This window comes from Delphinapterus leucas, chromosome 3 (genome assembly GCF_059928025.1).
Source record: "Delphinapterus leucas isolate spDelLeu-1000000601 "Yukka" chromosome 3, BTC_Dleu_Yukka2, whole genome shotgun sequence".
In the NCBI taxonomy this organism is placed as follows: Eukaryota; Metazoa; Chordata; class Mammalia; order Artiodactyla; family Monodontidae; genus Delphinapterus; species Delphinapterus leucas.
Window position 1 is genome coordinate 66772484 of NC_143131.1, and position 26515 is coordinate 66798998.

Here is a 26515-nt window from a genome sequence, read left to right on the forward strand (position 1 = left end):
AGTGAGAACAAAGTGCAGCTCCTTTCATGACAGAAGTGGTAATGTAATCAGTTCACCATCAGGTATCTGGCTGATTGTCCCTAGGGAATGGTGACATTTTAGGGGCTCAGTTTTGGTCTCTGCTGCTGAAAGATTGAGTACTCAGCAGTGCTGTATTCAGATAAGCCTTGATGGGTAGAAGTCCATTTTACTAGGTTCATGCATTACCTCTATCCCTGCCAATATGGCCATTATATTTGAGCCCATTTGACAATAACAGAAGTAGATGGAGAAAGAAGTTCACCGACAGTCCCAGAATATCTCATCCTATCCACTCAACTATTAAAATCCCTCTCTGTTGAGGTCACACTTTGGTGAGCATACACATGGGACACAAAACATTTTGCATTCTGTGCCCATTTAGAGATGTTTATCCAATACTTCTCCAGATCTTTATGTTACCAATTTTCCAATTGTGTTTCATCTAATTCCTTGACCACCCAGCCAAACCATTAACCATACCTCAAGAATTATTGTAGACCCATACCTCTGGTTATTTTTCCTACCAGGAAAAATGAACAGCCAGGTACATCATTCAAAGTTCTGTCTACAGGGAGGATTTCCCTTTACCACGGTTCATGAAGGCCATCCCAGCATAGGGCTATAGTGCTATAGCCACCCACTTTCAGGTTCTGCCTGCACATATTAAGTAGAACCATCTGTAAACCAAGCCTGAGTTTTTTCTTTTTCAGTTAACTGTTCATAGAGAACTCCCCACAAGGCCATAGGTGTGGGTTGAGAGAGAAGGCAGTTATCAAGAGTGGGGGCATGGGCATCTCAGCAACTTTCTCATGCAGCTGACTTGTGCCTTCAAGACCTTATTGAGCCTGCTTTCTATCTACCACTTTTACTTGATGATGGAATGCCGCAGCTGTACATGCCTAGCTTTATGGGCTTGGTGAGTCAGACTGTCTACTTCATGATGGGCACTTCAGGTCACATGGTAACTTGGTGGCCCATGGTCAAGTGTTCAGGTCTACTAAGGTCAAGTAGAAAGCCAAAAGCTGTTTCTCAAAAGGAGAGTAGTTATTTGCACAGGATAGCGTGGTTCTGCTTCAAAATCCTAAGGGTTTTCATTGTGATTCACTAAGAGCAGCCTGCCACAGGCTCCATACAACATCCTTATCCATCACTGACACTTCAAGCTGACTCTTTATGCACAATCTCCCAGGATTTCAGCTTCTGTTTCTCATTACTCCTAATTATACTTACTTCTAGGGGAAGGATATATAATTCCTAAACTCTTGGTGTGTGTGTTTGATATGGACCCTGGGGTGAACAGAATAATGCCCCTTCCACGAAGCTGTCCATGTCCGAACCCCTGGAATCTGTGAATGTGTTAGCTTTCGTGGCAAAAGGGACTTTGCAGATGTGATTAAGTTAAGGGTCTTGAGATGGGGAACTTACTCTCTTTTATCCAGGTGGACCCAATGTAACTGCCAAAGTTCTTATAAGAGAAAGAGGGAGACAGGAGACAATCAGAAACCAAAGAATGCAAGTGGCCTTAAGAAGTGGAAAAGGTAAGGAAATAAATTCTCCTGTAGAGGCTCTAGAAGGAATACCACCCTGCTGTCACTTTGATTTTAGGACTTCTGACCTCCAGAACTATAAGATAATAAATATGAGTTTTAAGCCACTAAGTTTGTGGTGATTTGTCACAGTAGCAGTAGGAAATCTTGACATGAAACTGGACCCAAAAGGAAACGCCAAGTGTCTGGGTAGAGTCCTCTCCCTCCCTGTGCACTCCTCCTCCCCTTCCCAGTCTCCATCATTCTCCACAAGACGGGCTCCAGGCAAACTATTGAAGGACACAAAGTCATTGCAAGACTCTTCTTTCTACCCCTTCTGTACCCTGTGTCTTTATGTAAACCCCTGGCTACCTGAGGTTCCTGAGTTCTTCCTCTGTCCCATCAACTTTTTTTCATCAAGCCTTTTAAATTCTTCTTTTGCTCAGGATTTGAACTCTAATAGAAAAATGATAAATTGTTATTGAATCCGTGACTTCTATTTTCAAATATATCTGAAACACATTTATATTTCTATAGTGGTTTCTTGTAGACTCTAAGTCACAGAAGGAGTTACTCTAACGATGAAAAATTTCAGTTTTGTGGCAAGCTAATTCTGGGAAATTTGGAGTCTTTCAAATTACTTCAGGTAAATGCCAGTCTACATGCAGGGCATTTTCTGACTGCTAATTGCTTATCCCCAAGTGTCCATTAATGTTTCCTGTTGTTGTGTCTGGAAAATCATAAAATTTTCAAAGGTTTTTGCTGTTCATGTACAAACTTGCATTTGGGATGTTATTTAGGATCCACAGCTCACTGAAGTTACTAAGTTATCTTGTCTAGTTTGTTTTGTTCTTAGGTTCTGTTAGATGTGACAGTAAGACATTTTCTGCTGCTCCATCCTCTGTGTCACTCAAATCATTGTTGCTGGTCTCCTTGGTACTGGTAGCCTGGATGAGTAAAGTTTGTGTTAGTGGCTCTGGAAAGACTGTGAGTCCATGCAAGAATGGGAGAGGTGCTTAAGGAAGATGCACTCTTCCATCTTTGTAGCCAAGGAATGTCAATTGAAATAGCACACCAAAGAGATACTGTTTTTTATACTTTGATTTTCTTTTTTTATCTCAGCTTTATTGATATATAATTGACATATAGTATTTTGTAAGTTTAGAGTGTACAACCTATTGATTTGATACACTTACATATTGCAAAATGATTACCACCATAGTGTTAGCTAACACCTTTGTAGTGTAGCGTAATTACCATATCTTTTTTGTGGTGAGATCATTGAAGATGCAATCACTAAGCAACTTTCAAGTATACAATACAGTATTATTAGTTATAATAAACATGTACATTAGATCCCCAGAACTTATTCATCTTATAACTGGAAGTTTATAGTTAAAGAGATACTTTTTTTTCCATTTTGGTGCTGGCGTTTTATTTTTACTTTTTTAATTAATTAATTAATTTATTTATTTATGGCTGCACTGGGTTTTTGTTGCTGCGTGTGGGCTTTCTCTAGTTGCAGCGAGCAGGGGCCACTCTTCGTTGTGATGCATGGGCTTATCATTGCCGTGGCTTCTCTTGTTGCAGAGTACAGGCTCTAGGCGCGTGGGCTTCAGTAGTTGTGGCATGCAGGCTCAGTAGTTGCGGCACACAGGCTTAGTTGCTCCATGTGGCATATTCCCGGACCAGGGCTCGAACCCATGTCCCCTGTATTGGCAGGCGGATTCTTAACCACTGTGCCACCACAGAAGTCCCTGAAGAGATACTTTTAAATTGCCATGGTCACAATGTACCATCTCCACCCTGACAGAGTTTGCAGTGCTGTTCTTTGGATAGAGTCTTCTCTTAGACTATTAAAACCAGCTGTCTAAGGCTTTCCAGACTCTAGGCTTCAGGCTTGCAACCATCCCAGTCCACAGTTCGGCTTTGTGAGCCCACGCCCTGAATTTGGTCCTCTCTGTCCTATGACTCTGTATATGACAGGAGGAAGCCAGTAGGGAAATGGAAAATAGCTTTTCTTCTGGGGCCTTAGGGCAGAGATGGACTAAGCACCATTCCACATCTCTTTTGTTAATAGACCCTACCCTAGGCCTGGGAGGCCACCTGTGGTGGACTTTTTGCAAAATGGCCACTATCATTCCTTTCTCTTTATCTGCATCACTTGTGATGTAACTGTGCAGTTGCTTACCTTAAGAGGTGGAGTATATTTCCCCAGCATTTGAATCTGGGCTAGCCTGATGATGTATTTTGGAATGCAGCAGAAGTGTTGCTGGGTCGATTCTGAGCCTAAGGATCTACCTGTTCTCCTGGAACACTGTTCATCTGCCAAGTAAATAATCACGGGGGCAAAGCTTGCTAGAGGGCGAGAGACCACCTGGAAGAGAGAGAAGCCATCTGAGCAGAGGTCACCCTAAACTAGCCAGTGCCGAGCTGTCCCAGCAGCTGACCACAGATGTCTAGTGAGCCTGGCTGAGACCTGAAGAACTGCCAAGCTGAAGTCAGCCTAATTGCCCACCTGCAGAATTATGGCTAAAATTTGGTCGTTTTCAGCCACTATGGCTTGGAGTGGTTTGTTATGCAGCCAAAGTTTATTGACTTGTCATCAAGGTTAGAAGCATTTCCAAATTACAAGTTACATGCACTGCTGAATTATCACACCTGCCACGTAAGAGGAAAGAAAAGGCAAAGGGTGAACCATATATGGAAGAGAAGAGATATAAAAGGAGGAATATATAGGCAGGTTGCTATTACTCTCAGGTAGTTCTGATTATAATCCAGTTTCTTCTCCCACTAAATGGATCACTTTACAATTCAACTGGAATCTTTTCTTTACAGGACTCAGAAACTCCCCCACACTGGCTTAAGTAAAGGAAAATTAGTCTCAGGGGTATCTCATGGATCCCAAGTGTCTGGATCCCAAGACCCAGCTAGGTCTTCTTGAGTGACTGGCCCTAGAACTGGGATATAGTTTGGAACCAAGCGAGCTACTTTTTCTGCCTTGTTTTTTCCACCTCTTTCTCAAGATCTCTCATCACTTCTGTATGTTTGCTTCACTTTTTCTCTCTTCACTTCTCTGTTTGCACATAGCTTCATTGTGCCCATTCCAAAATAGCAGGCTCAGACTCCAGTCCTCAGGACCTTCTAGCTCACCTTCCATAAATTCAAATTCCCATTCAGAGAGAATCCTATTTGGCCCACTGTGGGCCAGTCAGTTATGCTTGAGTGGTGGTTGGCAAGGCCAATAAAGATACCCTTTTTTTTTGCTTTAAAAAAAAAATTTTTTTTAATTATTTTTTTAAACATCTTTATTGGAGTATAATTGCTTTGCAACGGTGTGTTATTTTCTGCTTTATAACAAAGTGAACGAGCTATACATATACATATGTCCCCATATCTCCTCCCTCTTGCATCTCCCTCCCACCCACCCTATCCCACCCCTCTAGATGGTCACAAAGCACTGAGCTGATCTCCCTGTGCTATGAGGCTGCTTCCCACTTTTTTGACATTGGGCAGGTATCTTTTGTAAGAACCAGAGGACTGCATTAATTTCTTAATCTCTACTACTGGCAGGAACTACACCTTACTTTCTGGAACTCCTTTTTTACCAAGTTACCAAATAGATTTTTACCTTTGCTTTCCAGTGGAGGATCAACTTCTGCGTCCTTCCATTGGAGGAATATGAATGACAATAATCAGCAATTTCCTTTCCTGATCAGGCTGGCGCAGGGCTTGGAAAGTCTTTCTTAGCCCTGAGTCCTGCCTCATATGTCTTTATGATGCTCCTGGTGTCCCAAGACTCAGGACTTCCAGCCTCTCCTTCCTATGAAGCTAGCTTCCAGTGTCCTTAACATTCTACTCAGCATCTGGGTCTGCTTTCCTTTTTTTAAAAAATTGTGTTTTGTTTTGTTTTATTTTACAGTAGTCAAAATCTAGAAGCCTGCTGATCGAGACACTCTCTAATAGCAATTTATAGTTATATGGATTTTATGGAATAGAAAATTTAAAAAAATAAATCTGGGTACTGACATATGGTTACCAGGTCTATATTTTGCCACAGAAAGCCATTATAAGCTCCCATATCCAATCATCATCATTTAATGTTAGATTGAAACCAAGGAAATTGCCATTTTTGTAGGTCAAAAACAGTTGAATATTGGCAATTTCCTGTGGTTCAATGTAATATATTGAAGCATGTTTTAACTTGAGAACTGTAGGAAGGATATACTCTTATAATAAAGAACTGACCTTTACAGTGAGCTTATTTAACTTTATGAAAAATGCACTACACTTTCCTTAATTTTCTTATTTCATCATGAACCATGAACACTTTATAATGGTCTGGCACTAGTTTTTGATGTGTCCTTTTTTTAAACACAGGTCTGGGGAAACACATCTGTGTGATCCTCCCAGGATCACTCTCATTCCTAAGAATGCTTTTTTCCTAGCCTCTGAGGCAGGGTTCTGGCCTTCCCTTGATTCAAAGTCATTTTCAAAGAGCAGTCATCTTCTCTCTGAGGCCCTCTCAGACTGCTGTTGGGTGAATCCTTCACTTGCACCAAACTTGGGTATTTAGGGGACATGTTTTCAGCACTCAATTCATTGTCACATTTCCGCTCATGAAGAACATGGTTACATTTACGAAAGGAGCCTCAGTAACCTCCTATGGTTCCGCAGTGAAATATGCAAACCAGTTTTTCGATCAACCATGAGTTAAAGATCTTCCCTTTGGATTGTGTTTCTTGCACAACTTTTCTATCTCAGACAACTCCCCCATCACCCTCTATTTCCTACCCAAGGGATCTTCATCTCTTACAAGCAAGATCCAGACAGATTGTATGACAAACTGGCTTTGGTTATTAAAAACATCTTTTTAGCTCTTGGCACAATAAGCAAAACCACCCCTGATGAAAAGAAAGTCTCTCTCTACCATATGGTTCTTGAAAGAAGTACAATTTTCTGAATTTACTGTACATGTGAAAACAATAAACAATTTGCATTTCTTTCTTTTTCTAGTAACTCAAACTCTAACCTGAGGGTTTTTAAAGAATGGATTTTGTAATTTCAACATTGTACCACTTTCTGAAATATTACTGATTCTCAGCAAAGTAACTAAGCCTTAGCCAAATGTTTCAGTTTATCTCTCTTTTTTTTGGTGAATCTGTAAATGCGTCAGAAAAACGTTTACTGTAATGTTAGAATGTGCATGTGTTGGCATTAAAACTGTGGTTTTGTCCCTACGGGGAATCAAATGGAAGCAAAATTACAGTTAATTCCTGGTATCTATGGTAATGGGGAACAGACAGAGTTTGTACCAGTAATATTTGAAAAATTTATTTTAGAAATTAGGTTGAACCTTGTCCTACATTAAACCTTTTGCCAGAGATCCACAAGTAGTCAAGTTGTTCTTTTCCCTCCTTCTCCTGGTTCACCAGACTCTGGGGTAGAGAAATGGCCAGCAGGAAAGAAGGGTAGAATCAAAAAACTTATTCACAAATCTCATGATCATTAGATTTTTCTCAGCATGTTGACTATAGCTCTTTTGTGGGAAAAGGAAACTATAGGAAAAGAGGATGACAGTCTTCCTGTTCCTTTAGTAAGGTGTCTTGTCTTTCCTTATGATTTAAGAGATAATCATACACTGAAACTCACGTTACCTCCTTTCCAAATTCAGTTTTCAGTTTGTAACTGAAAAAAAGAAGTAAAAGGATTTTAGAGAATTCTGAAGCCTCTTTGAAGCTATTCTCTCAGAAAGGGAAGGTTTGAAATATAGCTGAATGGGAAGGAAGAATGCTACCACAGAGCCTTCTACATCTGGCCAGTAGCCTGCAAGAGAAAAGATTTATTTTATCTGGTTCAGTCTCTGACTATTTGAGAGAAGGAGATGATATATAAACTCTTTATGGCCTCATGGCTCCCACAAGGGTTTTCAATAGACTGGAGGGGCAGGGTCTCACTTTTTCTGGATCTGGAGTGTTTCTTGAATGCAAAAGCTCATACACTTGTAGGGACAAGAGTGCATTGCATTTGTGGTGTCCAGATGTAATGCTCTAATGATGTAAACCACTAATTTGTTCTGGAACTATTATTGCTGGAACTATTATTGTTATCCGCTGAAGAAGACTTGGAAAATGACTTCCAGTTTTAAAAAGTCCTGGAGGACTTTCCTGGTGGCACAGTGGTTAAGAATCTGCCTGCCAATGCAGGGGACATGGGTTCCATCCCTGGTCCAGGAAGATCCCATATGCTGCGGAGCAACTAAGCCCATGCGCCACAACTACTGAGCCTGCGCTCTAGAGCCCATGAGCCACAACTACTGAAGCCTGCGTGCCACAACTACTGAAGCCTGTGCTCCATAACAAGAGAAGCCACCCCAATGAGAAGCCTGCACACCACAACAAAGTGTAGCCCCCGCTTGCCGCAACTAGAGAAAGCCCATGTGCAGCAACAAAGACCCAATGCAGCCAAAAATAAATAAAAATAAAATAAATAAACTGATAAATAAATTAAAAGTCCTGGAGAATTTTGTAACTCACTGCTATTCATAGCGGTAATCCTTACACAACTCTGCAAAAGCTTTGTGTGTGTGTGTGTACGTGTGTGTGTATGATTACGGTATGGTAGGGATAGGGGAAACCTTAATTAACTACACTAGAAACTCAAAATACAAATGAAATGATGGTTTTAAATAAGCCTGGATATCATAATTAGTCCCAGATGGTTCCTTTGTAGTTAGGAGAGTTCTCCCAAACAGCTACATTTCTTTGTTTGAATGTCAAAATAGAAACTGAATTAGACCCCTGCACTGTGTCCTCACACTCACAGCTTTTTGGGGGTTTTGCTGCATAGACTTTGGGAGATGTCCATTGAGACAAAGAGATTGTGTCCTCCATAATATATTCTTTAGAAGGCAGCAGATGTTCTCTGAACCAACTTTTACAATCTCAGAACCAAGGGTTTTTCTTTCCTACTGGTTTTCTGGTTTGGAAAATGGAAAACATTTTCTGTTTCTATGGTTCATCTGTTCAGTAGACTCACTGCCTTGGGGGAACAGGCCTCATAGGCCTCAGGGTATCAACTCCATTTGCTGTAGGAAACCAGATTTATCATCAGATAGGGAGCTCTGATTCCCATGAAGAATAGTCAGGCAGAGCAGGGAGAGGTGCCTTTAAGCAAATACTGTTTGCTACGGAAAACCAGGGAAAATCAAACCAAAGAAAACACACAGCTGATGCCAAAGAGGGTGTTGTCTTTAGTTATTTCCAAGAGACATCAGTTGTTCCTTGATATCTCTAATAGAAAACTTGTCAGAATAAGTAAATTTATTTCCAGTTCTGTCCTACTAACAAGTTTTGCCGATTAAATTAATTGGTTGCAGTCATCAGTAAGGAAAATGGAGACACACCCAGCCTTTTCCTATAAACGATTCCCCAAAATCTGCATTTATTTGTTTTTGGGATTCAAGGTTCCTTTTGAAAATCTTCAAAATATTTCCCTTTTAAGTGGATGGGTTAACACACTCACTCTGTTTCTTCCTCACTCAGAGAAGACTAAGTTAATGATTCGTTGCTTGTCCATCAGCTGGTATTTGATTCACAACAGGATGAAGTAGGCCTTATTTCTCATGATGTAAATGGTGGACTTCTCAAAGTCCATGTGACAGCAAGGAGTGGAGTAAGGCATTTTGTGTCTAGTCAGATTCATTTGTATTTAGAGTCAAAAAATGATATTTATTATGTAATATTTGGGTGAATAAACAATGGTATTTCCTCCCTCTCTCTAGATCAATATATTCATTTTACCTTTTTTTTTTTTTTTTTTTTGCTGTACGCGGGCCTCTCACTGTTGTGGCCTCTCCCATTGCGGAGCACAGGCTCTGGACGCGCAGGCTCAGTGGCCATGGCTCACGGGCCCAGCCGCTCCGCGGCATGTGAGATCTTCCCGGACCGGGGCACGAACCCGTGTCCCCTGCATCGGCAGGCAGGCGGACTCTCAACCACTGCGCCACCAGGGAAGCCCAATATATTCATTTGATATGCTCTTTTATTTTTGATTAGTAATATAATAGAGTAACAGTGTAGCATTATATTAGTAATATAATAAAAATTAATGCATTTTGTAATAAATGTAACACATAGGTGACCAGTGACTCATACTAAAATTAAGTTTTACTGTGGAATAAAGATTACTCATTATGTGTAACTACCAGCTTTTCAGGAGCAAACTGAGACTATTTCTCCGATCAGGTGAAACAAAACCATCCCCTAGTTTTGTATGAGATATCTAATGGAATAAGCAAAATATATTTCCCCTTTTGCAATAGGTGGATAATTGCTGAAATTCTCCACTTTCCTCTTTAGTGAGTATATCGATTTCTGCATTGAATTCAGTGCATTGAATAATTGAATACCGCAATTTTGAAATAGAAATATGTATTTCACTTACTGATATAAAAACGCCTTGTTTTTAATCACCCCATTATTTGTACTTTTCCCAAAGGACATCTTGCTTTTACAGCTAATTTGAAACAAATGATCAATATGCAAACACTGACTAACCAGCAAAATTGTCATCAGCTTGGCATTCTCTTATCAATATCAAGGTGATATTGATTATGCATTCAGGAATTATCAAAAGCTTGAGTATCATAATACCATCTAAATTATAGTGCATATGTTAAGTTAAATTATAGTACATCTTTTATTAATATTTATATAGTTTATTAATATATCACACATACTGTTGATTTTGGGCTTTGTGCCTATAAGCTCATATAGATTCATATAGCCCTATTATAGCCCTATTATTATATTTAATACCTTCTTGATGGAGCTGATTTCCCAACTGTGGCATTTTCTTTTTTAGATTAGGAGCACTGAAATTTTGGTATTAGAATTGTGAGAAACTGGGCAAGTCATTTAAATTAGTTTTATATTATTTAAGAATGAAAGTAAGACTGCTGTAAGACAGTAAATATGAAGTGTCTGTTATTAATGCTATATAGCATTTGTCATCCTTAAAATAGATATTTGGAATAAGTGATCTCTCATTTATTCATCATTCATTTACTTATTTGTTCATTAATTCAGTAGATAGATATTGAGCACCTACTATGTGCCAGATACTCTGGTGGGTGCTGAGATATATTGATGAGAAAATTCAGATACAGACCTTGCTTAGAGTTTAGTGGAATAATAGGTAACATTTATTGAACATCTAATCTCCAGTTACCTTCAGAATTCAGACATTCCACAAATCTAAGAACCATTCAATTATATTATAGAATCTTTAATCCTGGTGGAAGTCAGGGTGATAAAAGTGAGAGCCTGCCTATTCCTTGCTCACACCCTTAAACGTGGAGAGCAGAGGGCTTGGAAAGGTGACATGGTGGGAATGTGAGTGGAAGAGTAGGTAACTACCCTTGGGAAGCCCATGGTAGGGATGGCTTTATTTTTGTTGGAGGGTGAATGTAGCTCTATGTGTTTGTTGGGTACATGAAGGTGATGATTGTGTTCAGATTAAGGACAAGCAAAGTGCAAATTTTGTCTTTTAGTGATTGAAGGAATGTCCACACCAGCCTGGGAAATACACACTCTGGAAAAATACCTCTGAGGTCTTCTGTTTTGAGGTCTTTCCATTTCTTCTGTTGTCTAAAAAATTGTGTTTTCTCTGAGATCTTTATTGATTTTACTCCTCTATGGAATGAGGAGTAAAAGAGATGCCTTCAGGCCAATGAAATAAAGGAAATCACTTTTCTGAAAGGAATTTATGTGTTAACCCCTCTCTAGTCTCTTGAATTTCTTGGGCTTGCCACTAATGGATTGGAGATAATAATCTTGCCCATAGTTGTGTTTCTAAATGAACAACTCTCTGGATATGCTGAGTACTATTCTTTGTACAATAGATTTGTTAGGGGACTGAAGAGAGTAACAGGAGATTATTTGACTAGATTTTAGTGCAGCATCTTTTTTAGGATTTGATGAAATATGACCTATGAAGCGAGTTATGGATGTGCTGGACAATATGGGTTTTTTGACCTATGGGTGAAGACAGACTGCGAGAATCAAGGGCTGAGACTATATAGATGTCTACCACATTCTGGAGAGACAGATGTCCTAGGCATTGAAGAGGTTGTGAGGTGCAGGCTTATTGAACATCTTTAGAAATATTTTGCTGAAAGAAGACAATAACACATAACTGACATTGGGTGAAGTGTATTAGGAGAGCCTTCCAATGCCAGTGAGCAGAGGCAGCCAGAAAAGTCTGAAGCTTGGTAGGTGATTTTTGGAAAGTGTAGCTCATTTGAGAAAGAGGGGATAGAGGTTAAAATTTGATGAACTGGACACAAAGCTGATGCTTATGTTGACACTGATGAATGGCAAACTCTATGTACTGGGAAAATGACTTTTAACCTGAACCTTGTTTCTCAAGAAGAGCAGATGGACAGAGAGAAGTCCTAAAAATGAGCAATTCAGATGGGGAAGGTGAGAAATGTTTGAAAGAAACAAGCAAGTAGAAGAACTAAAGGTGATAATGTGAGCATAAGGAACTCATTGTCTACCTCAGTCTATTTTATATATTATAAAGAATTATTCCTGCCAGGAAGAATTATACTTCAAATAGGGTAAGTATGTTGAGAAGGAGAAAGAGCAATAACTTTTAAAACTCAGAGTAAAGTTCCTTAAATAAGAGGGCTATTTTAGACCATATGAAAGGTAACACTGCCAGGGGTCAAGGAATCCAACATGTGTAGAGTACAGAGCTTTGCCCCTAACTATCTCAGGAGCAGTGGCCCCCCTGACGCCTCAGGTTGTACACTGAGTGACTTCTTCTTTTGGGGGTGTGTCCTGAACCTTGTATTCTGACTATTTCACCCTCTCAGATCTGCGACTATGAAGGACCACATCAAGGCTGCCATTTCCACCACTGATGGTGTGATGCTACACAGAGTCTGAGATGAATTAGATGCAGGATTGAGCCCTGCCAGGTGACATGCAGGATGCATAATGAACATCTGCAGGAGTAAAGAAATAACCATGAAGGCTTTTTAATAAATTGGTTTGACAGAAAGTTCATATAAAACTTAGGCACTGAAAATAAATTTCAGAAGTGTTCAGTTAATTTTGAATAACCATACAGGTATTCAATAAATATTTGAAATGAGTCAGTTAGGAAGCAGTGTTTATTACATGTCTAGTGTGTTCCTAGAACTCTGATAGAACTGTAGGAAAATCTTTAAAAACTCCAAGGAGTTTAATTATGTTGATGTTTAAAAATAGATGTACTAAATTCTTAAAATTTTTATTTAGCAAACATTTATATATATAAAGAATATTATGTACTCAGGATTTTTCTAGGTGCTTTATAAATATTAACTCCTATACTCATCTAGATTAAAGAACCCTTTATTGAAGTGAATTTATGTAGGACTTTTATGTGTGAGTCTTTTGAGCAGAGGAATATGAGAGGTTGGATATGTACTGTGAATTTGTGAAAGCCTAGAAATGGACTCTGATCTATTATTTTTCATGTCCAGAGTGCACTCCATGTACATTTGTCAAGTAGGCAAAATTTGCCTACATGTTATTCTGCCTTCTGATGTCAATTGAGCCCTAAGGTTGTTTTTTGCTTCATAAAGTCTCTCTCTCTGGTTTCCTGATTGAGTTTATCTACCTGTGATGTCTAAGACACTGGAGTAGGCTGCACACTGATGCCAGTGTTGGGTGCCAGGAATTATGGTAAGCTGTTTAGGGAGCTATGTGGGATGTGTTTTGGGAAGGTGTCCAGTGATTATTCTTGTGTCTGAAGTTTTTGTCTTTCAACAATGGAATATGTAGTGAATTTAACCAATTAACATGATGGTTTAGGCTCATGCTGACTGGAAGTACCCCTCACCTTTCATGAGAAAACTCAGAGCTACGGGTAAATTATGTTGAGGAATTGGGTTGCAGGAACTTCTCTTTACCCACAGGATGATTTAAAACGTTCAAACTGAAGTTACAATCCCCATGCTCCGTCCTCACCAGAGCAGACTTTCCTCTAGTGGAGGCGCCAACCTGATCCCATCCAAATTCAGTGTCATTCCTAGAATAGCTAACAATCACTGCTAAACATTTCCCAAGTAATCCTAGCTAAGAATAGTGTCTTATTTCTAGAGCTCTGACACAAGGAACTCAACACCCTGTTGGACTCAGATAAGCCAAACTTTTTTTTTGAGAGCATTGTCCAAGTGAGACTGAGAAGGATGGAGCCTGAGAAAGACTCAGGTTGATGGAGTCTAGTAAGACTCTCTATGTCATCTGTGACATGGCAATGAGTGATGATATATGAGACTAAAAGTGCCTGTGGGTCTGCCTAAATGCTAAATCGACTACCTGTCAGTGCCTTGGGCACCAAAGAAACATTCATTAACTCTGCCCAACAATCAAATTAAAATTTCACTCTTACTATCTTGCAGTTCTTAAACACTAGTTGGTACGTCTGATACCTTTCCTACTTGTTCTGCTACAGTTTGTTAGAAAGCTGAAGCTCTATCTTGCTTTATTAAGCCAGAAAGACATATTTCTTTTTTAAGAGGTTTGGGGGCTTATTATTAGTCCCCAAATTTACTATCACCTTGTAATTGATATGGTACTTGATCGTCCTGAGGACTTTGAGAGAGCAAGAATTATCATCCCGTTTTTATTAATAAGAAGTAGAGGCTCAGACAGGTACCTACTCATGGTTCATATTTAGCAAATGACATATATGAAACTAGATCCCAGGTCTTTGGACTTTTCTTGTGTGATATTCTCATTACTTTATCCCATCTCTGCTCACATGCCCTAGAGTCCAAGGCCTGGTCCCCCACCTGCTCCAGCTCTTGTATCTGCTTTAGTTTGGCAAGAAAAAAAGGCTTTGGGACTAGGAATAGGTCTGTGCCCACAGCACAATGTTTGAGGCAAATGCTCTAATTTTCTCCAGTACCAAAAAGGATCATTTCTATAATATTTATTGTATGATTTTTCTGTAACCCATAAGAAAATTACAATATCTTTTTGTCTGAAGCACAAATTATATTGATTCAGCATGGCTGCATTTGTTTAACATAGATGGTTTGCATACCTTGTGCTTTCTTCTTTGGCCTGAATTCTTCTTTCCAAGTTAGAATGTTTTTTCTTCTTTGGCATCCATTAAAAATCATCAGTAACATGGCCACCCTCCAGAAACACTTCTGTAATGCCAACCACAGGACTCAGTGTCTAAAAATAAGAATTGAAAATGAGATTTAAGTTAATGCTCAGAAAGAAATCTTTCCATGTGTCTTTATAAAAATTTGGTAAAACCTATACTAGGGAGAAGTGTGAAATACATGAAACCATTATTGCTACTTCCTACAAAAACTTTGGCTGAGTAATTAGTGAGAGCTTGTCCTTTTTAATCTGGTTCTCTCCTATTAGCTGCGTTTCATTCTTTAACTTAAGGTTATGTAAATTCAGAGGAGATTCTTATTCTCATATCCAGAGCCCACAGCTGCACAGGCTTCCTGGGAAGAAGCATGACTCCTCACTAATGATTCCCAAGCTCTTGAAGTTTATATTTTCATTTGGCCATCATTTGTTTCTTCCTTTATGGAACTGATTAAACTCACCAAATGATGAAACATGAAATCAAATAGTTTTGGAATGGTGTGGGCAGTTTAAAATTTTTTAGAAATTTAGTGTGGAAACTGTAAAATTTACCAAAAAAAAAAATCAAAATTAATTAGCTGGGATTTCCCCACCTTTTCTTCCATCTAAAACTCCCTTCTGGTTTGTTCCATAAGAATAATTGTATCCTAAAACAAATCATTCATATTTACTTTTTATATGCTTTATTTAGTTTTCCCCTATATTTTTCATCTTACTTCTGATTTTGAAGCACACAGTCTAATGATAAAGCTTTAAGTTCAGTCACTTACAATTCCTCAAATGCTCCAAATCTGGTGTGTTACTAGCCCTTCCTTCCTCCCTTCCTTCCTTCACACAAACTATCATAGAAATTCTTAGGGCAGACTGTTAGGTATTAGTAAGTGTTATGATTACCTTTTCTAGAAGATATGAAAATAAAAATCAGGCTGAATCCAAAGATGAGACAGTAAATCCATTTAATATGTAACAATTCCTGACTTTTTTCTTATTGCATTTTCACAGCTTTTATATGTGTTTGGAGAAGTGTTAGGGACATTAAATCTGGAGAATAACAGGACAATTCTGCAGCTGTTTTTTGCTCTTCAATAGTCTATAAACCTCATGGCACCGCATCTCATACCTTCACCCAGATTTCACTTTAGATTAAGATATTTAGTCACTCATCCAGGTTTGTAATGTGTCAGCCTTATTGTTACTTTCTAAGAAACCTTAGTTTGTTACTTTCTGAAGTTGACTGTTTTGTCTACTGTGAATTGATACAAACCTAAACCTTACTTTTTCCCAGAATAATTTTGTTCCCTATTGATTTTTTTGGACTCAGATATTTCTGGCAGACCTTCTCTTGTGTACATAAATTATGATGTCACAAAGTTATGGATTTTAAATTTATATGGCAGCCCTTAGGGCGTATCCATATTTTTTCAATAAGACAGTCTTTTGTCCCAGGCTGAACCTAGACTGATCAGCTTTCAAAATGTTTTCTCTTGAGTTTCTGGGGTCATGCTAGGACCCACTGAACCAAAAAAAGGACTAACAAGTCTATGGTTCATAGCCCATAGGGTTTTTTTTTCTATTTAATTTCATTCCAATTTACTTCATCTCATTTTTACCTTTAATATTATACTCCTGCTGTTTTTCAGCTTTATTGAAGTATGATTGACAAGTAAAATTGTATATAAAGTACAGTGTGATGATTGTATATACATACATGTTGTGAAATGATTACCACAATCAAGTTAACATATCTATCTCCTCATATGATTACCTTTTTTTTTTTTGGTGGCAAGAATACTTACAATCTATTCTTTTAGCAAATTTCAACTATACAATAATTATTAACTACAGTCACCATACTGTACACTAGGTCTCCAAACTTTTTCATGTTATAACTGAACTTTTGTACCCTTTGGCAAACATCTCCCCATTTTTCCCATCCCCCAGCTACCATTCTTCTCTTTGCTTCTGTAAAAAGTTCTGTTCAGCTTTTTTAGATTCCACTTGTAAGTGACACCATGCCATAATTGTCTTTCTCTGGCTTATTTCAGTTTTCACAATGTCCTCTAGTTTATTCGTGATGTTGCAAATGGCAGGATTTCTTTCTTTTATTAAGGCTGAATAATATTTCATTAAATACATAGATTTTAGACATTTTATTTATCCATTTTTCTGTTGACACTTAGGCTGTTTTCATATCTTGACAGTTGTAAATAATGCTGACGTGAACATGGGAGTACAGCTATCTCTTTGATAGTTATATCCAGAAGTGGAATTGCTAGATCATATGGTAATATAGTTCTATTCTTAATTTTTTGAGGAACCTCCATACTATTTTCCATAAAGGCAGTATGAATTTACATTCCCACCAACAGTGTAAAATGGTTCCCTTTCCCCACACTTAGCCAAAACTTATCTTTGGACTTCTTGAAAATAACCATCCTAACAGGTGTGGGGTGATATCTCACTGTGGTTTTGGCTTGTATTTCCCTAATACTTAGTGATGTTGAGCATCTTTTTATACACCTGTTGGCCATTTGTATGTCTTCTTTGGAAAAATATCTAGTCAGGTCCTTTGCCCATTTAAAAAATCTGATTAGTTGTTTTTCTGCTATTGAGTTATATGTGTGCCTTATATATTTTGAATATACCTTATCAGATATATGGTTTGCAAATATTTTCTCCCGTTACATAGATTTTCTTTTTATTTTGTTGTTTCTTTTGCTGTGCAGAAGCTTTTAATTTGATGTAGCCCCTCCTGTTTACTTTTGCTTTTGTTGTTTGTACTTTTGGTGTCAGATCCAAAAAATCACCAAGACCAATGTCAAGGAGCTTTCCTCCTATGCTTTCTTCTAGGAGTTGTATGGCTTTAGGTCTTATGTTTAAATTTTTAATCCATTTTGAGTTGATTTTTGTGTATTTGTGTGTGGTGTAAGGTAAGGTCCAATATCATTCTTTTGCAAGTGGGTATCCGGTTTTCCTGGAGAAAAGGAGATTAGTCCACCTGTGATGTGTCCGATTGAGATGTGTCCACTTGCAGGCAGCATGTGTCCTGTGGGATGGTACACAATTGGGCCTCATGGATGATCTATCACATAGTCTGCACTCATTTGGTAAACTGAACATGTGACTTGTCAGGAACTTTTTTCTTCAGTGCTTTAGCATGTGCCTTGTAAGGGAAATTTAATCCATATGTGTCAAAGATTAATTTACACTTAAAATCATTAAAGCACTGTTCTGAGTTTTTGATGTCTAACAAGTCTTTTGACTTTTTCCAAGCAGTTCTAAGTGCTTTGTGGAGGGTAAACCTAATGCCCAGCACCAGAAAATTCAGGTTTTCTCCTTTAGTCTGAAATTCATACTTCCATCTTACAGAAAAGTTCCTTAGTTTCCTAAGTTAGGAAATAAGTTCCTACCTGCTTCCATTTCTAAGTGACTCAGAGCAACGGAGCTCTGGAAGGGCAAAATATGATATGGCGTGATTTACACATCTGGCCCCTATCTGGGCCTGTTTTCTAACTTGGCAGGAAGTACAGGATGTATTTTACTTTCATCTACCTCTGCTTCATTGCATACATTGTGCAACACAAACACCAGATGATTCTGAATTCATTTGGTCTATGGAAACAGAAAGGAAGAAGCCCTTTTTCATTGCAAGGATTTGGGACAAACATATTAAAGAGCGTGAATACTCAGAGAAGAAGTATTATATTTTCATTCTTTCCAAGACTAAAGCTACTCTGGTGGATCTGTGTTTTGCCAACAGTCTTATGTTCCTCACCTTACTAATAACTTCAGTTATCTTGGTTAGGTTAGGGCTGATCCTAGGACGACGTGGCCATGCAGGGAAGGCTGCTGCAATAAGGCACCTCTTTCAGTATCTCTTCCTTCTTTTTCCCTTTTGGCATTTTTCTTTTTTTTTTTTCTTGCGGTACATGGGCCTCTCACTGTCGTGGCCTCTCCCACCGTGGAGCACAGGCTCTGGACGTGCAGGCTTAGCGGCCATGGCTCACAGGCCCAGCCGCTCCGCGGCACGTGGGATCCTCCTGGACCGGGGCACGAACCCGTGTCCCCTGCATCGGCAGGCGGACTCTCAACCACTGCGCCACCAGGGAAGCCTGGCATTTTTCTTTAACTCTTTCCCTCACTCATCTCTCCTTGGAGACTGTCCCAGGTCCTTCCAGTCATCTAGGAAAACATAGATAAGTTAAGTCCTATGAAGTTGTTTCTGAGAATATACTACTCTCCTAGGACTGGTGACAAATTGAGGCAGGGATTATGTGCCTTTCATTTCTGTGTTCCTGGTGTCTTGGACAGCGTCTGGCATACGATTGGTACTTAAGTCATGTTTGCTGAATAAATATAGTATCTTTGTACTTGAGACAGTCAAGCGAAATTCAAAAGACTGAGCACCTGACCATGAAATTTCAGTTGTTGACCTAATCTCAACAAACATCCTTGTCTTTCTGTATCTTGCCTAGTGGCTTCACCCATTCAAACCTTAAATACACAGCAGAAAATATACCAACTAATGACAGCCCATGGGGCAGTGTTTCTGAGTGGAAGTCTTTCCCCTATCCTTCAATTGCCCCTGGAAGTGTAGGAAGTGTCCTACCCTCAGGACAGAGTGAGGCTGACCCTTCTCAGCCAATTGGCTTGCCCTTGCGTGCAGTGTGTGGGGCTATATCACTTGCTTTCTGGGAGATTCTGGTCTCTTCTCTGTGAGTTGAAGTTTTCACCTCTATAGTGGGAGGGTTAGGCTACTTCAGTCATTCCATACCTTTCATTTTAAAAAATTAAAAAAAAATTTATTGCATAGTTAATGTACAATATTATACAACTTACAGGTGTACAGTGTTATGATTCACAATTTTTAAAGGTTATACTCCATTCATAGTTATTATAAAATATTGGCTATATTCCCTGTGTTGTATAATATATCCTTGTAGCTTATTTTATACATAATAGTTGGTACCTCTTAATCCCCTACCCATCTCTTGCCCCTCTCCCCCCTTTCCTATCCCTACTGGTAACCACTAGTTTGTTCTCTGTATCTGTGAGTCTGCTTCTTTTTTGTTATATTCACTAGTTTGTTGTACTTTTTTAGATTCCACATATAAGTGATATCATACAGTATTTGTCTTTCTCCGTCTGACTTATTTCACTTCACGTAATACCTTCCAAGTCCATCCATGTAGTTACAAATGGCAAACTTTCATTCTTTTTTACGACTGAGTAATATTCCATTATATGTATGTACTGCATCTTCTTTATCCATTCATCTGTTGATGGACACTTTGGTTGCTTCCTTATCTTAGCAATGATAAATAATGCTGCTATGAGCACTGGGGTGCACGTATCTTTTTGAATTAGTGTTTTTGTTTTTTTCAGATATATACCCAGGAGTGGGATTCCTGGGTCATATGGTAGTTCTAAGTTTAGTGTTTTTGAGAAACCTCCATACTGTTTTCCATAGTGTCTGCACTGATTTACATTCCTATCACCAGTGTATGAGGGCTCCCTTTTCTCTACATCCTTGCCAATGTTTGCTGTATTCTTGTTGATGATAGCCATTCTGACAGGTATAGGGTGATATCTCACTGTGGTTTTGATTTGCATTTCCCTGATGATTAGCGATGTTGAGCATCTTTTCATGTGCCTACCTTTCATTTTGTATGGCAATTTTTCTGAGCATAGTTAGGCTTTAGAAAGGATTCGGCCTCAGGTTATTTGGGAGAGGGACATGGCCAGTCTATTTCTGGCTATCCCTACTGGTCTCCCTACTACCATTTTGAGAACTCATGTAAGCCAATTCACCCAATGACAGTGTCAACTTATTTTGGTGATTATTGGTAGCCTCCAACAGTTGGAAGTAAGTGGTAACTGGAAAGCTCCTTCCCTACACCCCTAGCCACCAGGTGTTAGGAATCAGTGAAAGCAAGTCTCAGGCAGAATTCTACTGTAATCCAACATTTACTAGCAGGCAGTCATGCAATTGGCTTCATGAGGTTTTTGTCCTTTTAGGCCCTTGGGCTGAACACGTTGCGTAAACATTCACTTTAAGGCAGTAGAACAATATTCTTGGAAGGGAAAAATCCTTTTAGTTTAACAGGCAACATGGAGGACTGGACCACACCTAGGGTCTCACGCTGAAGGTAAATGTGGCAAATTTTTATACTTTGTTCATGCAAAGGTTGGGGTGCCTGAATAAAATTTTCATTTGACTGCAGATCTAGAATAATTCTTATTTCACCTATGAAAATTTATCTAATATCTTTATTTAAATTAATCTTCTGGTGCAGATTTGGAAAGCCATATGGAAAGCTGCTTGCAATAGACTCCTCGGAGAATGATCGATTGATTAGGGCCTTTTAAATTCTAACTAATCGCCCCTGGGGAGTTACATTAGTTAAGGTTCACTTACAGATTCCCTGTTTGAGGGCAAGTATTTTAGAATAAATTAGACACTGTAACACAGCATTGAGAATTGATAGTCTTTATGATCCTATCAATAAAGATGAGATTAGGCTCCTTCTAAATATATGTACACAGAAGACTAAAACGTCAAACTAAAACAATTTTGAGCCCAGGTTAGAAAGTTTTGCATGGCTCTTTTACCGTAACATCAAATGATATTCAAAATGATCTCAGGCATCTGTTGTTTTTAATGTGCTTATTTTAAATGAAAAATTGAAGTAATGCTTTTTAAAATGAAATTATTTATGTAATCAATTTATTATTCACTACACAGTCTACATAGGTACTTTTTTAGAGTCTTGACATATTTTTGAATAAGTCATTTTGATAGTTTTAAAAATTATATAATTTGGCACCTTTGTGAAATCATGTATTTGTATAAGGGAATGCATTTTAGTCACAGCAGGGAAATTTCATCTGACTCATTCAAGCGTGACTCTTACATTTGTTAGGAATATGGTCATTGTATTCTCATAGTAAAAGATTTTTTTTATTTTGTCATTATATATTGCAGTTTTAGATACAGAATTAATTTCTGTCATATCTTGCCAAAATAATTGGCCCTATTTCCAAGCAATCCACATTATTTATTCATACTCTGAGCATTTTTTCTAATATAGAAAGGTTTACCCTTTATCATCCATGCATAAATCCAGACCTCAAAATCCATCACTGTATATACATGATGGTTAAATATGGCGGTGGGATGTCTTGCTTCATTCAGTCTATAACTCTCTCTGAGTGCCTACTATGTGCCGGGCACTGTGCTGAGCACAGGATTGGATGTGTGTGTGCAGCAAGAAGCCAACAGGTGTGTCCCTAGCCTCTTGGAGCTACAGCCATGTACCAAAGGGGAGATGTGTGTCGGATTAATTGGCCAGATAACAATCTTGTGTCTTCCCACTCTGAGTTTCATTGTGAGGTCAGCAGTTTTCTTGCTGATTTTGTTTCAGGGTATGTGTGTGTGTGAGGGGTACCAGAGAAAAGTAAAATATGACAGCAATTAATTAATTCTGTATGTAAAACACTATCATTCTCAAAGTTTTAATTGCTACTCATATACTGATAACTCTAAAATATTAATCTATAGTTCTGATTTTCCATACTTGTATATGCAAATGCCTTTTGGGCATCTCCACACAGACATGCTTCAAGAACCTCAAATTCAAGGTGAATCAAGGTGTTGCCTCTCTAGAACTGTGTGTCTCACCCTCTTTCAGTCAGTGGTGCACCCAATGCTGTGACAGAAATTTTGGGAGTCCTTCTGGACTTTTCTCACTCTTTTAGCTGACATCCAACCCAAGGGCTATTGATGTCCTATTGCTGTGTGGGGAGCCCCAATAGCGACTGGGTTACATCTCCTGGGGGCTTGAGTTGGACTCAGGCTGATTTAAAGAATATGGAAGAAGTGTTCCCTCTTACCCACCTAGGTTCGTGGACTAAGTTTTATGTCTGTCGTATTATCTTTATTTGGCTTAACATTTGATATATATTTTTTCTTATCCCATTAATAGCTGACATTGATATAAGTACCTTGTGTACATCAGCTCATTTAATTCTCACAGCAGTTCTTATAGGGTTGATTCCCATTAGTATCTTTAATTTGCAAATGAGAGAATAGTGACATAAACAACCTGCCCTAAATTCTGGCTAATGAGTGATGGGATGTGGATTTAAACCCAGGCCTACTGGATCTGGAGTCTGTACTCTCACCCCTGCACCACGCGTGTCGCCTGTGCTGGGCTGTGGGTAGATGCCATCCATCCCTTTGAGGACCATACCTCGTGCTTCTGTCCTCTTCATAGGGCTCTAGTCAGTGAGGAGCATCAGAGGTGATCAACGAATATGAGTTAATTCACTGGTTGATTCATTGGCACCATAAGCACTTACCTTCCTATGGAAGGCGTCTGGCTTCTCAGTCCTGGTCCGCACCTGACGTTGTTTGGCCAAGAGGAGAAGGGTGGTTTGAGATGAACTCCTTTCCATCTTGATCTCTCAATTCTCCTGACCTTTCTGCTGCTTGCCAAACCATGGGGAGAGCAAAAGCCGCATTATCCACCAGCTGACTCTGTGTCCTTTCTATGGTTTTGGTCTTTCAGAATGTGTGTGTGTGTGTGTGTGTGTGTGTGCGTGTGTGCACAGTGGAGAGGTGAGGGCATTCTGAACCTCTGAATGCCACAGCTACTCTCCTTTCTCTGACAAACTCGGTAGTTTTACTCCCAGGAGTTTTCTTAGTGCTTGGCAACAGGAACCCAGAGGAGCCTCAGATGAACAGCAAGGATGTTTGGGGCTGTGGTGGTCAAAGAGGCAATCCCCAAGAAAAAATTTGCTTGTGATCTTTGTTAGAAGACATTTAAAAGTCTCTTCCAATGCAGAGCGATAAGGCCCTTGTGGAGAGCCAGATTCCCTCTCAAACTCACACTCTTATTTCCTGGGGAAGAGGTCACGTCGGCTTTTGTGACTTGATTTGAAACCACTGAAATTGAATGTGCCAACAGACAGAAGAGCTCTGTGCAGGGCTGTCGGCACAACAAGGGTGACAGTGTGAACCCTCACGGCCCACCACGCCAGGGCCTGGCCAGAGACGACAGAGGGTGATTCATGCCCATCTGGGGCCGCTCCGCTCTGTGAACTTTGGCAGGAAGTGTATGACTGAGGGCTTTTGTAGCTCAGGGGCTGGAGGATGAAACATGAACCATTTCTGTTTCCCTGCCTTGTTCTCATCTAAGCCCAGGAAGTGGAATGGGCTGAGGGCTGAGGAGACAGTGGCGCAAGCTGTTTCTGGAAGGCTCATGCTGGCTTCCCACAGGACCATGGGACATTTTCTGCTGACCCCTGTCAGGCTGACCCTAACCCGCTCAGTGTCGGGAATGTCAGACCTCCTTTCAAAATCAGAGCAACTCGTCAAACACGAATGACCACAGGCCGAATTGGCCTCTCCCCAAGGATTCAACCTTGGTTGTTTGGGGTATTGAATTTGGTGGTTTCTGAAAAGTGCTTGTGGAGCTGCAGAGGATGCCGGGGGGCATCTATCCCAGCTACATGCTGAGCATTGAATCCTGTAGCCTGTGTGCTGGCCTGGTTCCCAAGCAAATGAAGGAGTATTATTAATAATAGGTTGTGTCTAAGAATTGCTGGAGAGAGGGAGCCACGCACTAGTCTTCTCGCCTTTGCTTTGAGTTCCATATTTGTTCAGTTGCACAAATCTACCCCCTCCCCAAATCTGATTAGAGGGCCCAAGAGAGCCTTTGTTTCTTTACAATTACACAACTTTTTAAACTTGAGCATAGAGCTGCTGAGCCCTCATTCACAGAACTCCAACTCTGTGTCCGGAGGCCATTCATAACGTAACTGTTCCCAAATGCTCAGTTGGCCTATAGCAGGAGGATCCCAGGTTTGAGGTTGGGTACACTGGTCATCCTGCTGCCCTCCCCTACCCCCAAGGAAGGACACAGGCTGATAGCCCCCTCCTTGGTTTGGTGCCAGGTAAGCCCTTGAGACCTGTGGATGGAGTGATGGGAGTGACTCACACCCTCATCTTTGCCCTCTTCCCCAGCATGGGACTCTACTGCGGCTACTGCATGGTGTGCATTTCTGTAGATGTATCTTTGGCTCTCAAGATGCAGAGTGTTGGCTGGTCCAGTGCTGGGGGCTGCCAACAGGGGTGTCATGTGCTCTGCATGTTTTTGTGTGATTTTAACATTTCCATCTGGAGTTTTCCTGCTCACTGCAATAAGACCTCTCTTCGGTGTACGTTTAGCTCTCTTCTATCTGTCTTGGTGAGGAAGAGAGATGGTTTTAAAGTAAGAAGGGTAGATGTTCTCTCACTTTCTCCCTCACCATCAACATTCCTTTTGCCCTGTTTTTTTCTGGCAGGACCCAGCTCTGCTCTGGGCAGTCCAACCCTGTAAACTGGGCACACCCAGGATCTACATGAGATCTCAGCCCTGGGCCACCTGAGAAGAGCATCCCTCAGGGGAGCAATGTGATCTCCCACCCAGTGGCAGAGTAGGGTATGGTCTCTCTGAAGGGCAGAGAATAAATACCTTCACCAAAAAGGGGTCTGAGCCCTGCCTCCTTCATGGCATCTCGGGCTAAATTCCTGAATGATGCAATGAGTGAATTACAGGGGAAAAAGAGACAGACATGAGCTTGATTTTTCTATAGTCCCATGGGCCTGCCCTTTGTCCCCCAGACAGTGTGGCTAAGATGAGATGTGGAGCTGAAGGGCAGGCCCTCCTTGGACCTGTGTATGTGTTCATTTTGTAGTCATGCCTTGTAGCCATGAATTCTAACCACTGGTCCATGCTCTGCTTCTGACATAATCTACTTGCCCAGGCTGATAGTAGCTTCTCTCATTTAAGGATATTTCTTCTTATGGGTAATCATTTTCTCTTAATTTTTTGATTAAAGGAGACCTGTAGAAATGAACTTTTGTCAGAGATGATCTCTTCAGGCCTAAGTCTAAACTGTTGATCTTCTCAGAGAATGAGGGCTGGTTCTTGAATTTCAGACACTTTGGCATTTACTGGGGAAACTAGGAGAATGGAGGGAGTGAACATCAAAGCACTGTATTGAATATAATGGTGGGCAGGCTTGCCAAAGCCTGGAAATGATTTTCTTCTCCTAGCACTAAGACAATCAGTCCAATTTGCCAATTGTTGAATGACCAATTTGCTGAATTTACCGAATTTACTAATTCACCAAATTACTTTTACGCATTTATAAAGACTTGAGCAATTGGTGTGGGCTGGGTTGGCAGGGCCTGAAAAGGCTCTGGGGAGTCGGAAACAATGGTCTCTGCAAAACAGCCCTGTAGGCAGGCAGGGCACAGGGGACTCCAGGGGGCGCCACTGACCAGATGGCCATGTGCACTGGGTAAATGGGTGGGGAGTTAGATGAGGATTCACTGCTGAAATACAAAGCATTTGTGACAACTGCTCAGTTGTTTTTAAACCAATTCTTACTTTTTTACCATTCTTGTTTTTGAAAGTTGGCTCACCAGGGTGGACTCTTCACTGGCTACTTTGCCTTACACATTCCCATCCTCCTACCATGTGTCATTGGTTTGGCTCTGCATCTCTCCTCTTTTCCCCTCTCAGTCTGGAGCGATACCAAGTCCCTCTCATTTTCTCCTGTGGAGCTCTAGCAGGACAGTTTAGCTATCTCCTTTATTGCTTTTGTTCCTATGACCCTTGTACCTTCAGGGTCCCTCTTCTACCACAACAGACTGCCCAAAAGAAAAACAGTTTCTTCCCTAAACGCAATCATAGTGCCAAATCTTCAGCTAATTAAAATATTTTTCCTACACATAAGTATGCTCTTATG

The 26515-nt window shown here is 40.0% G+C and overlaps 1 protein-coding gene across 1 annotated transcript in view; it reads left to right on the forward strand.

Annotated features, from left to right (window-relative positions):
• The window catches only part of LOC111184682 (uncharacterized), a 334205-nt gene that overhangs the window by 50414 nt on the left and 257276 nt on the right, over positions 1-26515 (forward strand). Inside the window, 1 exon segment of the mRNA XM_089909095.1 lies at positions 1461-1559. The gene's annotated coding sequence lies outside the window, so the exon portion shown is untranslated.